The sequence below is a fragment of the Marmota marmota genome, unplaced genomic scaffold, assembly GCF_001458135.2.
Source record: "Marmota marmota marmota unplaced genomic scaffold, marMar, whole genome shotgun sequence".
Taxonomy (NCBI): Eukaryota; Metazoa; Chordata; class Mammalia; order Rodentia; family Sciuridae; genus Marmota; species Marmota marmota.
The window spans coordinates 2,280,338-2,293,647 of record NW_026000242.1 but is presented as its reverse complement, the minus strand read 5'-3'; the positions used below and the strand labels follow the sequence as shown (position 1 = coordinate 2,293,647).

General features: G+C 40.3%; 1 long non-coding RNA gene across 6 annotated transcripts in view; it reads right to left on the bottom strand.

Annotated features, from left to right (window-relative positions):
• The window catches only part of LOC125613968, a 279,644-nt gene that overhangs the window by 130,973 nt on the left and 135,361 nt on the right, over nucleotides 1-13,310 (bottom strand). For 5 of the 6 annotated variants that reach the window (XR_007344603.1, XR_007344601.1, XR_007344600.1 and 2 more), the window contains exon 3: nucleotides 2,206-2,282. This is a non-coding gene — a long non-coding RNA (uncharacterized LOC125613968). Of the gene's footprint in view, nucleotides 1-2,205; nucleotides 2,283-9,142; nucleotides 9,303-13,310 lie in introns of all 6 variants that reach the window. The other variant, XR_007344604.1, reaches the window with a different exon arrangement.

Sequence of the window (13,310 nt, the reverse complement as noted above, 5' to 3'; positions counted from 1 at the left end):
GAGCCACTGGTCAGCAACCCCCAAACTGGCAGGCTCCCTCTCTCTGGCCCAGGAGCTCAGGGTCTGCGTGACTTGAGACAAGTCATCTGGGGACACTTGGGATTCTGAGCGAGGGAGCCAGTGGAGGCAGCACAGATAAGGTCTGGACAGAAATTTGGCAGCCTGTACAACATCTGCTTGGGCTGAGGTTCTGGCTCTGGCTCCTGCTGGGAGCCTGGGGCTGGAGACCAGGAAGCCTGTGAGTGCAGCTGGTTACAGCAGGTGGCACCAGAGAGCAGAAACCAACCCTCAATGGACCCAGGGTGGTGTTAACCTCGTCCCAAACAGGGGCACTGTGGACTAGGGAAGCAAACGAAACCACACTCTCCTCAAAGTCTGGAAAAAGACAAATTTTCCAGATGGCTGAGAGAATCAGAGATGGCTCTTTCTCAGGGAAAAAAAAAAAAAACCAAGGTTGAACCACTTCGAACCCTTAGATAGCTGTTGAGCAAAGTATAACTCCCCAAAACACCTTCCTCAGCTCCAGCAACCAAACCAAAACAAAACCATAGCAAGGAAACCCCCAACCTATCATAAATGATAGAGCTCTGGCAACCAACATTTTAAAGCAAACAAACAAATTTAAAAAGGGCCAGATATCTAAATCTTAAATCTATTAGAAGACATAGTCTGCTTAGGCTTGTCTCTAAATCATACCATTAATGGAAAAGGACAGCAAGAAAATTGCCCTCCCACGATGCCCTCCTTTTGTGTGCCTCCAAGAAGAAGAAAGCATGTTCTTACTTATTTATTCACATAATATCATAAAGTTTATAAGAGAACTTCAAGGACTAGGGAAGAGACAACCTCTCTCCTCTAAAAGATAACATTCAAAAGCAGTCGACTGCTGAGATGTACAACAAAGAGCTTTTCCTCATATACTTTAGCAGTATGGGGTGGCCCCAGGATAAACCTTAGGGAATGCAAGGAATTTTCCTTGTTTTTCCATTTGGTCTGCTTTCTTATTGTTCCTTCTCTCATGGGAAATAGATACCTCAGGTCTGATGTTATATGAATCAATCTTCATAGTTTACTTAGGTGCATATATATAACAAAATGTTGCCTTGCTTGAAAAAATTGTTGAAACTTTTGATGTGTGTGCCTTGTCAATCTTCTATTAAAAGCATCTGTGTTCTTGGCTCACTTGGTAGATGTGTCCAGGGTTTGTCCCATATCCTACCTACCAACTACTACTGTGATGGGTTTCAATTACAGATGTCCCTATAGCAGAAAGTATAAGGTCTTCAGAAAGGGACAATGATAGTATGGGGAAAGGAAGGAGGGATGGCCTCTGGGAAGATCAGATTGGTGTCACGGAGAGGATACTGAGGTTATTCTACCCCTCTTGTACATGCTGTCTTCTCTGAATGTGATGCCCTTCCTCAACTCCTATCTTCTTCTTTTTGTGTGTAATTTCTGGTCTTCTTCAAGAATCAGTGCTGACTTGAACCCTAGTTGATCAGCACCTGGCCCCTAGGAATCCTGTGAAATCTCCCCCCAAATAAATGACACAAGAATGATGCTATGTCTCCACCCCTCCCCCCAATTACACTACCCACTTACTACCTGGCAGATTTCCACCATCACCACTTTTTTTTCATTCTTAACAGTTTCTCAGGGGAAAATTGGAGGGAAAGGGATCTAAGTGGAGTCACTAGATAAAAACAGAATATTCTGTTAAATTTTGAGAAGCAACAAATAAAGTTTTAGTGTGTGATCTAAATATTGCATGTATTGTATTTTCATTCACTAACCATGACAATCATACTCCTGAGACCACTGAGTTGGTGCCTTGTGCCCTCCCTGCCCAGGGACAGCCATTCAACTGCAGGTTAACCTTCTCCCAGCCCTGCCGAGAAAGGGGACACCCCCTTCCACACACTTCCGCCACCCTGGGAAAGTAATTTAAGGTCAGTTTCAGATCCATTTATGGGTTTTTTTTTCCTCCTATACTGGGTGTATTTAATCAGTAGAAATGAAATCTAAGTGTTTCAATTCAATATAATAGCAGTTGTTCAATTAATTTTTAAATAGAAGAGTTACCACTTACTTTTCATTTAAATGTAGTTTAATAAATTGTATGACTAATATGACTCTGACATTTTGCAGTCTGTAAAATCCATGTTTAATTTCAAAGATTGGTGTGCTGGATGTAGAGCTATTTACCTTTTCAGTTCCTGTGGGCTCTTTCCACCCCTTTTTTCTTGAAGGAAGCAAGGTGATCCAGCTGGGAAGGGAGGCATCTGCAGAGACACATTCAATCCCATCAGGAAACGTCCATCATTAAGAAATACTGTTCACAAAAAATAAAGTGTCCCTCTTTATCTTACCATCTTAGCCAATGGCACTTTAAAAATGAACATAGAAACATCTTGGATTCCTCTAACAAATCCCTTCTGCCAAGATTAACATTGTTTCTACTTACATCTAATCTCCCAAGGTAAAAAACTGCAACACGGATAATTTATAGCAGTATTACCCTAACGTTTTCACCTTATGACACACAGAAAATCATGATTTAATGAGTAAGTTGGAAAGAATTTGGGAAATTCTACAAGAAGCTTAGTAATGAAATTAATTAATAAAAAATATTTTTTAAAAAATAAAATATGTTGAAAGAGTAAATATGGAATTTGATTAAAATCTCCCAGTTAATAATTTTCTATTGAGGAACACCCAATGCCTGGCTTTTAAGACGGAGGGATAAAAATTACATGTGTTGTCAGAAAAATACAAAAAGAAGAGAAAATTAAGAAAAAAAACATCTAATATTTTGCACTATAAGCAAAGCAAAGAACTTCAATGTTGATAAACACATCATGACAAAAAGAATAAGCAAACTAATACTAAGATGTTTTAACAGGAAGATCCAGGAAATGAAATGTTGTTTAGCTGTCCTGGAACACTTCCTGTGGCAGGAGTATTCAAAGAATTGCCTACAGTCAGTCATTACAGAAGTTAGGAAATTTATACTCAAAGTTGTACATGGAAAGTTCAAATGAAATCGAAAATTTCTAAATAGCTATCAAATTGATTTTTACATGTTTTACCACTATAAGACACTTTTGATTATCAATATCTCAATTATTAATACCCGTAAGACATTACAGTCACCTCTGGACCATCCAGCATGTCTGGGGATGTCAGCCTCATAGAAAGAGGCCACAGCAAGCTTGCACCCTGGCCCATAGCTAGCCCATGTGATAGGGCAAATGAATGGGTACCAAAGAAGAGAAATGTTTTGACCAATTGAAAATCATCCCCAAATATTGAGGATTGTAGTACATTGAGGAGAGTTACCCATGGTAAACTCAGGGATAGCCTTTCTTTCCTAACCAGCCTGATTGCATGGACAGAGATAGTGCCACCATTCCACTGAGTCACAAGTGCTGAGTGACTGCAGAATGCCAGGCACAAGGGGTGAGCCCTGGAGCGAGAAGAAAAAATGCAAAAACCTTGGTCCCATTCATAGCAGCTTGCAGCTCCCAGAGTGAGATGAACCCACAAGCAGAGATGCAAAGGTTCACATGCCTCATGTCCCACTATCAGGTTGAACGATTCTTAATTCAGTGATTCTTCTCTGCCACACCCAATTAATGCTGTAACCAGGCACACTTAATTTTACAGAGCATCTTGCTGTCATTCTCCTGAGTAATTCTCTTTTTCCCAAGAATATGTCTTAAATTTCACTCCTAAAAGTGTTTTTCTGCATGGAAGAGTATGCCACTTTCTTCTTCTCACTCGCAGCTAGCCCAGATGGTTTCAGAGCTTGGAAAGAAGGGCATGGCACCACCAGGCACCATTTTGTGAATGCAGTACCTTCCTATATGCCTGGCATGGAAAACCCAGACGGCTGAAGTGCTGGGTGGAAAACGCCCCCAAAGGTGTTAAAGGAAGGAGAGGTTTCTTTACTCATCCGACTTTCTGGGCCTCAGCAGGGTTTCCATGAGCAGATGACTTTGAAATTGTCAGCCAAACCCATGCTTCTCAAGAGCCCTTCTCCTTTAGTTCCAACCCTGAAAGGATCACAGTATTGAGCCATGTGCTTTTCTTGACTCTGTCATGGATGGCACATCCATCAGGGAGTCCCATCTGAACCCCCAGCAAAACAAAATTAACTAATGTGCATAAATTAGCACCAAACGTCTACCCAGTGGAGAAATGCCAAAACTATTCTTTTTACAACAAATAACTGACCATCCCCCAGTTTCCATCAGCCTCTTTCTTCAACAGTAACCCCTCACCACACTTCAGGTTAACATGTATAGTTGACCAAGTGATTTCAAATGCATTTCCTCATTTGCCCTGTGATGTTTGGGAGGCAGACAATGTAGAGGTTTCATTGTTATTATATAAGTGAGGAAAATAAAGCTCAGAGGAGATAAATAGCAAGTCATACAGTTCAGTCTTGAAGAGGTAGTTGTTGAATTAAGATCTCCTAACTGAATTCTGTGTTCTTTCCATTATACCATTTACATCCAGCAAGGAACCAAAGGAAAGTTTGAGAGGAATTACATTAAAGAAGATACCAGGATCCTGTTCTCTCAAACTCAGACACACAATTCACCAGAAGTACCTAACAAAAGCATATGAGTCACCTTTGATGTATAGTTGATTCTGAGAAAACCACACACACACACACACACACACACACACACGTGCATTTATATGTATATAAAATTGATCATCTTAATATTTAAAACCACTCTCTGCATTGTTTTTTTCAATGCAATAAGTGCATACAGAACACAGTAGATAGCTGGATTAGTTTATTCATTCTGTAACAACTACTTGTTGAGAGAATAAACTAATGCTTCTCTCTCTTATAGCTACATCTTTTTTCATATCCCACAATTGTTCTTCAACCTCAGCCAGCCCTGTCTCCTCACTGCCCACCAACCTGATGCAGTACTGGAATGAGCTCAGTGGAAGGGGATGCAAGATGCTGAATGGATCACAAGTAGACAGAAATAAAATACAGCCTCTGTTCTGCTTTTTCTGCTGAAATATAACCTACAAACTCCAGCTTCAGAGGTCACGGAGTAAGAGAATGCTTCAATCTTTTGGGACAGGTAATCTTTTTGGAAATAGATATTCAAATCTCATTTTGTAGACGAAGGGCTATATGCTCAGAGATATTAAATAACAAGCCAAAGATGACATGACAGGCAGGGGATGGAGGCAGAGTTTGAACGAGGTTCTTACTCTTCAGCTTACCCTTGTATCTCCAGCGTGATTACCCTCCCTACCCATGCCCAGTGCTCTGTAAAGGTTTCTAGCACATTGCACTTGAGCATCATTGTACTAGATGTTTATTCAACTCTTCCCCAGACATCTCTGGATGATGGCTACCTCCCTTAACTCCTTTGAGGCTTTCCTCACATTTTACCTACTCAATGAGCCCTTCCCTGACCACCTGAAATTGTAACTCATCATTTATATACCCTACCTCCATGACTCCAGATCCTTCTTACTCATTTTTCTCTTTTTCCACAGGACATATTATTATATCTAACACAAAAACATTTAGTTATTGATAGTGTTTATAGTTATTATCCACATAGATTTTGTTTTTTTAAACTCATGGATGCATCTAGAACACTAAGAATGGCATGAATATAGCAGATGTCCACACAATGTTTGCTGAATTTGAGGAATAAGTGGATAGCAGATGTGAGAAACATGCTCACCTCTCCAAACCCAAAGAATGAACTGAGAGACAAAAGGTACAGAGAAGTGAGGCTTTTAATGATGGTCTTGCAAGATTGGTATCTGGGGGAGCAGACACACCTAGAGCAATTACAATCAGCATTTATTCCCTAGTGCACAAGGTCCCCCAATCCCCACCCTGATTCCTCATGTCTGAGTACCATGGTATGTGCAGCCTTCCCAAATGTCAAATAGGTTTTACTATCTCCTATTGGGTTATTTAAAGAAATGTACCTTTAGTTGTGCCCACCTCCCTTTGCTCTCTTGTGGCAGGAAGGCCTTCTTGGGTTGAGTGTATCTCTGCTGGTTTGGTCAATCCTTCCCCCTCACCTCCTGTTTATCAAGGGGCCATGAATTTGTCACACTCTGGTGTTACCTGCTTTTAGTTTTCCATTCTGCTCTCCCCTCCAGCTGCTTTTCTTACATCCCAATTTTACCTTTAAGGCTAAATACTATATTCTGCAAATGGATCACTGGACCTTCAATTTCTCACAGTAGACCACTCAGTCAGTGTGTGTTGAGTGAATAAAGTGATAAGACTCCTTGCCTTACTAAGCCTTTGAGTGGATTCCATTTATTAATGTAAGACCCAATGACACATAAAAGATCTCATTTAATCAGCCTCTAAGTTCTTTGAGATAAAGAATCAGATTCCATATTACAGATATGTGGGCTAGAAGAAATAAAACTAAATTAAGCAACAATCATGTCTGGTAAGTGACAGAGCAGAATTTGAACTCTTTTCTGTGCAGCCCTAAAGCTCGGGGTCATCCTACCCTGTCACAGCACTTCTCAATGAACTCACCTAGAAAAGAGCTAACTCTACTAGGGAAATTTTGACCCTTGTAAATAGGTAAGTTTTAGCCATTCATAGTTATTATTATTTTCTTACTCAGGGCAAACTCAAGATGAGCCTGATCATTTCCCTGACTTATTATTCTAGAGCCAGGAAGCAATGCCTGTTGCTGTACAAGGCCTGACAATTTGCATTTCTAATCATTCAAGAATTTAATTAGTATCATGGCCTTAATCAGGTGTGCTGCGAATACAGCTGATGTCATCAGAGCTTACTTAATTAGTTTGAAGGGGAAGGAAGTTTTTTACATTCTGAATATGTCTCCACCCGTATAAAGGTGAAGGGCCTCAGGGGTTTGAGGAGAAGAAAAGAAACCAACTTAAAATCTGGATTCTGTGATTAAAGACTTTTTTTTTTTTTTACATTTCCTGGGAAAGGTTTCTGAAACTATAATATCACTGAAATAAAAATATGATGGTAACCAAGTGCCAACTTCAACCAATTTCATTGAGGCATAATTTACATACCATAGTGTTTATCACTTATGATGGATAAACACTACGGTCCGTTAATTCAAGGATGATTTGTAAATCTGTAGAACCTGGCAAATATCATCATGACCCAGTTTCAGAATCTCTCTAGCATCACTCAGAGTTTCTTCAGGCCTGTTTGCAGTCAATCCCTTCTGCCCCACCCCACAACCCCTTTCCAGCCCAGTCCAACCACTGATTTGCTTTCTGTGTCTATAAATTTGTTTGCTTTCTATGTCTATGAGTTTGTCTTTTCTGGATATCCCATATAAATTGAACACAACAGTATGTACTGGTTTTGAAAAGAAGCCATTCTTTCTAAGTGACTTTTTTCTTTAACATGATTTTGAGGTTCATCTGTGTTGCAGTATGTATCAGTATTTTACTTTCTTTTATTGTTGAATAGTATTTTATTGCATGGATATGCTTCATTGTGCTTGTTCATTCATCAGTTGATGGGCATTTAGGTTGTTTTTCCCCTTTGGCTATTATGAATAATGCTCCTATGAACATTCATGTACAAGTCTTTTAGTGGATATTGTTTTTTTTTTTTCAATTCTCTTGAGTAGATTCCTAGGAGTGGCATTAACAACTCTTACTTTATTTTTCCATTTAACTTTTTAAGAAGCAGCCAAACTGTTTTTCCAAAGTAGCTGTTCCATTTAACATTCCCACTAGGAACATGTAAGGGCAAGCACTGATTCTTAAAATTGCTTTGGATGGTAGAATTGAAAGTCTTTGGCTTCTTATGTTTAGCCTCTGAACTGTAACCTTATAAGAAAACTGTGAAATATCCAAATCACACTGTATACTGTTAAAAAGAAGAAATGATGGGAAATTAATTGAAATAAATGAAATTTAGACAAGAGAAAGGATTTGTAGCAAATAAGTAGTACTCAGTTTTCATTTGCTAGGAAATTGAATCAACCAATTAAGTAAAAGAACAGTTAGATTTGCCATATAGATTGCTCATTTACCCTAATTCACTCTGAGGTTATATAACAAAGACACTAGTTTCATAAATAAATGAAATAATATTTTCCCTCTGTTATCTCCATATCATGAAAGAACATTTTATGGTTGTATCAGTTCTAGCATGTATCAGTAAAGCTGGGTTGAGCCTGCTTGCATATGAAAAGCTCCAAGCTATTTCATTTTGTCTGTGACCTTCAGACAAAATTCTGATGAGATCTACAACACCAAAAGAAGGGCGATGCACCCAACTCCTGAGCTGCAAATTTACTTGGATCTCTGTTATGCAGTTCATGAGTTCATCTGTTTATTTGGGAAAACATGAATATGTTGTTTGAGATGCCAAGAGGAGTAAGACATGAGCTGGGACTTCAAGGGAGAAACAGACCTGTCAACCAACGCTATGGCAAAGTATTGTAAGTACAGCATTGAAGAAAATACAGATTGGAGAAGGAGTGAGAACAAAAAAGAAGGAACTAGGCTAGTAAAGTCAGCACAGAAGAGGTAATTCTTGAGTTGCTATGCTAAAGAGGAGTGGGTGTTTGTCAGACAGCCAGGAACAGGATGAGAGATGGCCATTCTAGCTAGAGGCTCCCACAGGAGCAAAGGCCTAGAGTCTTGAGAGAACAGCAAAAACCTTCAGCATGGCTCCAGTGGCTGAGGAGCAGGTGAGTGGATGGAGCAGGTGAGTGGATGGAGCAGGAGAGGAAGGCTGGAGAGGGCCTTGTTTGTCTTAGTAAAGAGACTAAATTATCGCAGGGCTAGATCTGACATGTAAGATTTAAATTTGCTCCATTTGATTTTGAATACAGTAAAGAGGATAACAATTAGGAGGCAATGTGAGTAGCCAGGCTAGAGACTGAAATAAATACATAAGTAAGTAAACAAATAAATAAAAGAGGCAGAGGATAGTAGCCTTGCTCAGTGGGTGGGATCAACAGAGTAACTGGGACAGAGAACCATGTTCTAAGGCCCATGATAAAATGCAGACTTCTAGGTCCCTTCAGCATGATGTAAAGGCTGGCCTTGGCCTCAGAATCGGCATTTTAACAAGTATTCCAGGTGATTGTAATGCAGCTTGATTAGAGATGCTCACCTGGAGAGTATTGAAGATTCACAATTCAGAGGAGCCGAGCAAAGAATATTGGATTTCAGAGCTCACTAGAAGCACTGAAACCAGGAGAGCCCTGGAGATACATGAACTGCTAAATGTTGGGTGAACTTTGCCTCTGGCCCCTCATGCTGGTCCAGTAACTCTGGAAAAGAAAAACTACACTTAAAAAAAATTAAAATTAGTCAGCACAGGCAACTGAATTTAATTGGAGTCTCTTTGCCCATGTATGAGATTCCAAAGAGGCTAACTGTGCTCATCTCAGTGAATTTATATCTCATCACACAGGTAAGAGACTTAATATTTCTATGAATTAACTTTTGATACAAAAATGTTATTCTACCTTTAAAATATCCTCTCTTGCCCTCTCCTTCTCTTTCGTCTATTTGCCTACTTAGGAGAGAGCTCTCGGTATTATCTCTTTCATACCATAAATTCCAAAAGCGAAGAAACTAAAGTTGTCAAAAATCATTTTGCTTTGGTGGGCCAGTAGAAAATAAGCACTGAATAAATACTTTCTGATGAGGAATCTGCAGATATGTTGATGCCTTGTTTGCATATTTCTATAGATGCTGAATGTATAATTTGTGTGTAATGTCAATTTAAGAGAGTGTGTTACTGTGTTCTGTTTTGTTTTGCACATTTTTAAATGAAAAAAAAAAACCCACCAGAGTAATAAATTAAGCATTTTAATTAAGTGCCGTGGCACACTATTAATGCATTTCACTGCTTATGCTATCTCATGGCTCAGATAACTGTGGGTCCAATAATGTCCTTATTAAACATCTACACTCACTACAAGCCTGATGGAACACATTCAGTGGGCACCCAATTTGCATTATGTCCTCCAACCAGAATTCCAAACACCGACTAAAAGTCCCCCATGTTTACTGCCTAATTGTTTCCATGGTGGGTATGAAGTGCTAGGTGCTTTACATGAAAGATATCATTGAATATCCACAGTGACCTGAAGTAGTCCATGCCATTATTTTTCCCATTTTACAGATGAGAAAAATGGAGGTTTAGAACAATTAGGTGAACATGGTCAAAGCCATGGACAAGTAATTTTTTTAAGAAGGAAGGATTTTACCTTAATCTGAACAGGCTTTAAAAATGATCCCATGTTGCTTCTCAAGTTTCCATTCTAACCAAGCAATAAAATGAGTGACTTTAATTTAATGGAAATGAAACAAAATCTGGAATATGAAAAATCCTGTCTCCCAATGGTTTTCTGCAGAAATTACCAAGTGGGAATTTATCCTGCCTTTCCTTCAGGAATGTGATGGTTAATATGAAACATGCTGATGTGCAGGGAAATAAAGCCCTGATCTGGAGCATTTGTACATTTCCATGGTGTCTCATTTCCCACCAATCTCCACTACTGAAGGTAGAGGTGGCAAGAGATAATGTAGAGGGTTAGCTCATGAGCTACTCAGAGCCGGTTCCAGGATACCACTGTGCCTGTTCCCCACGAACGATCAAGTTTCTCGTGGTTTCTGGACCAGACCCAGAGATCTTGAACTAGGGAGATGATACCCTCTTCTTGGGTAGGAAACAGCTCACAGGAAAGGGTGGTGCCCCACTATCTACAACAGAGTGCTGGGATGTACATGCCACCAAGCTATTTTTAATTAAAAAGTGATGACAGCTGAATATATTCCCTGACTCTGCAGCTAATAACTTCCTGACCTAGACCTCACTTGTTAGACCCACTCCTGAAACCAGACCAGAAGTCCCTGTGGGGCTTCTATTATTGGCTAGCTGTTTCAACAGATGCAGGTCTAACCAAATCCAAGACTTAATAGAAGCATGCAAATAGGGAAATAAGAGGGAAAATTTTATGTGCTAAATCACATCCACAAAGGGAGAAGTAAGGATAAGCAGCTGTCTGGGAGGAAGAAGACCAAAGATCCATTGTTGGAGAAGTCCTACAAGGCAAGAATTCATTCCATCGGCCATAGTTTATAGCTGTGACTTGTTATCTATTTATTTCTCGCGGTAAAAAAAATGTGCCTGGCGGCCCTGTTATGAACACAGTTGTGTGTGTGTTCATTAAAACATGGATTTTGTAGTCACACATACTTGAAGCACTTTATCTTCTTCAGTATCATTTCATCCTCACTGTTTTGCCCATTGTATAGCTATGGAAACTGAGTTGCAAGAATTTAAATGATGGTTTCTGAACTGAAACCAGGATTTGCCTAATAATAGGGCCCGAGCTTTTTATAATGTACTTGAAGAAGCTTCTCCCTTCCTTCAACAGCTTGTCTCCCCTCCCCTCTGCTCTCTTTCTCCCTTCTTCACCCTCCCCTCCCCTCCTCTCCATAGTCACTTTCATATTTTCTCCCAACAGCATGCCATTCCTGCTACTATCACCTGGAAGGAGACGCCCTCTTCCTGACTTTATCCTTTACACCTGTGCGAATCCTAGCCCTTCCTTCAGGCCCTATTCAAGTTCCAACCTTCCTGCAAGTTTCCTCCAATGGTTCTAACCCACTTGACATTAATTTTGCCTTGCCTCAGTTACTCCCTGTTTTAGAACTAATTTGTCTTCTTTTCTGCCCTAAAATACAAATTATCATGGGCAGAAGCCACATTTAGATTTTCTAATGCCAAGCTTTAGTTCATTTTTTTTTTTTGGTACTTGGGAGTGAGCCCAGGGGTGTTCAACCACTGAGCCATACCCCCAACCCATATATTTTGAGACAGGGTCTTGCTAAATTGCTAAGGGCCCCACTGAGTTGCTGAGGTTGATTTTGAACTTGTGGTCCTCCTGCCTCAGCACCTGAGCCATTGGGATTACAGACGTTCACCACAGCACTGGGCTTTCGGTAGATATTTAAAACAGTTTAAATTAACTAATAGTACTGTGTCCATGGGTCTATGGATGGAATGAAGGTCTGAGAATTCTAGAATTGGAGGAAGAGCCAACATTGCTGAGTACAGACTACATGCTAAGGCCTAAGTTATGCATTTTGTACATAGGACTTGATTTAAACCTAATGGTTAATAGCATGACTCCTATTTTAAAGATTTTTAAAAAGGCCCAGGGAAGTTAAGAAATCGGCTAACACCATATTATTAGCTGAGCTATGACTTAAATCCAGACCAGTCTGACTCCAAAGCCGTACCATAATGTCATGTAGGCCATTATGTTCACTCTTGGTTTTTTGCTTGTTTGTTTTATTTGGGGTTTTTGCTTTGTTTTTGTTTGGTTGTACTGAGGATCAGACCCAGAACCTCTCCCATGCTAGACAAATGCTTTACCACTGAGCTACACCCCATCAAACACGTTCTATTGCATCTATGAGAAAGCACCTGATCAAAACCCCAGGAGAAGGGCATTGGAGCCACTCCAATGAAAGAAATGCTAAATGACCACTTGGTAATATGTCCTACCCTCTATTAAACCTAATATGCAGAAAGTCATTCTTCATGTCTATCCTAATTCTCTCTTGCTTCCATTTCATGCCATTTCCCTTTGTTTTGAAGGCAAGAATAAGGAAAACAACTGGCTACCATTTCCTAGCCAATAATGTTTCTTGGACTGGACAATTCCTATGACATCATCTCAACTTCCTTTTCTCTAGTACAAAATACAGCCACTGGCCTCTTAGAGTGAACGCTGTCCTCACCGGTTTTACTACCCAGAGTGAATTACAACTGTCATCAGGGGACATTCGTAAGAACCACCAGCAGGACTGGCTAATCCGTGGGCAGATGTTCTCAGATCAAAGATTCATGCTGAAACCAGCCATCAGAGCAAAGAAACAAAGTTCATGGAGGAAAAAATGATGCTGGAAGCCAACATGTCCCCCATCACCATGTTACCAGCCATCCCCACTGCCCTCACAATAAACTCAGAGCCAGGGTGTTGGAGTGGGTGTAGAAATGAAGCAAGAAGGCCATGGCAGCTACTAATCTGGGGAAACCAGGGATTGGCAGGCAGCCCCCATTCCTGGCATCTGGGGAACAAGGGCAGCTCAGGAAACATAAAAACTCAGGGGAGACCAGAGGAGGGGAGCCTTTCAAATGAGAGTGTTAAATGTCTGGAGCCCAGTGACTAGGGCAGTCCTTGCCAAATGCGACACTGCAAACAGGAGAGCTTTCCTGGGCTCTGGATTTGGAGGCCACAGAACAATGACAAGGGAAG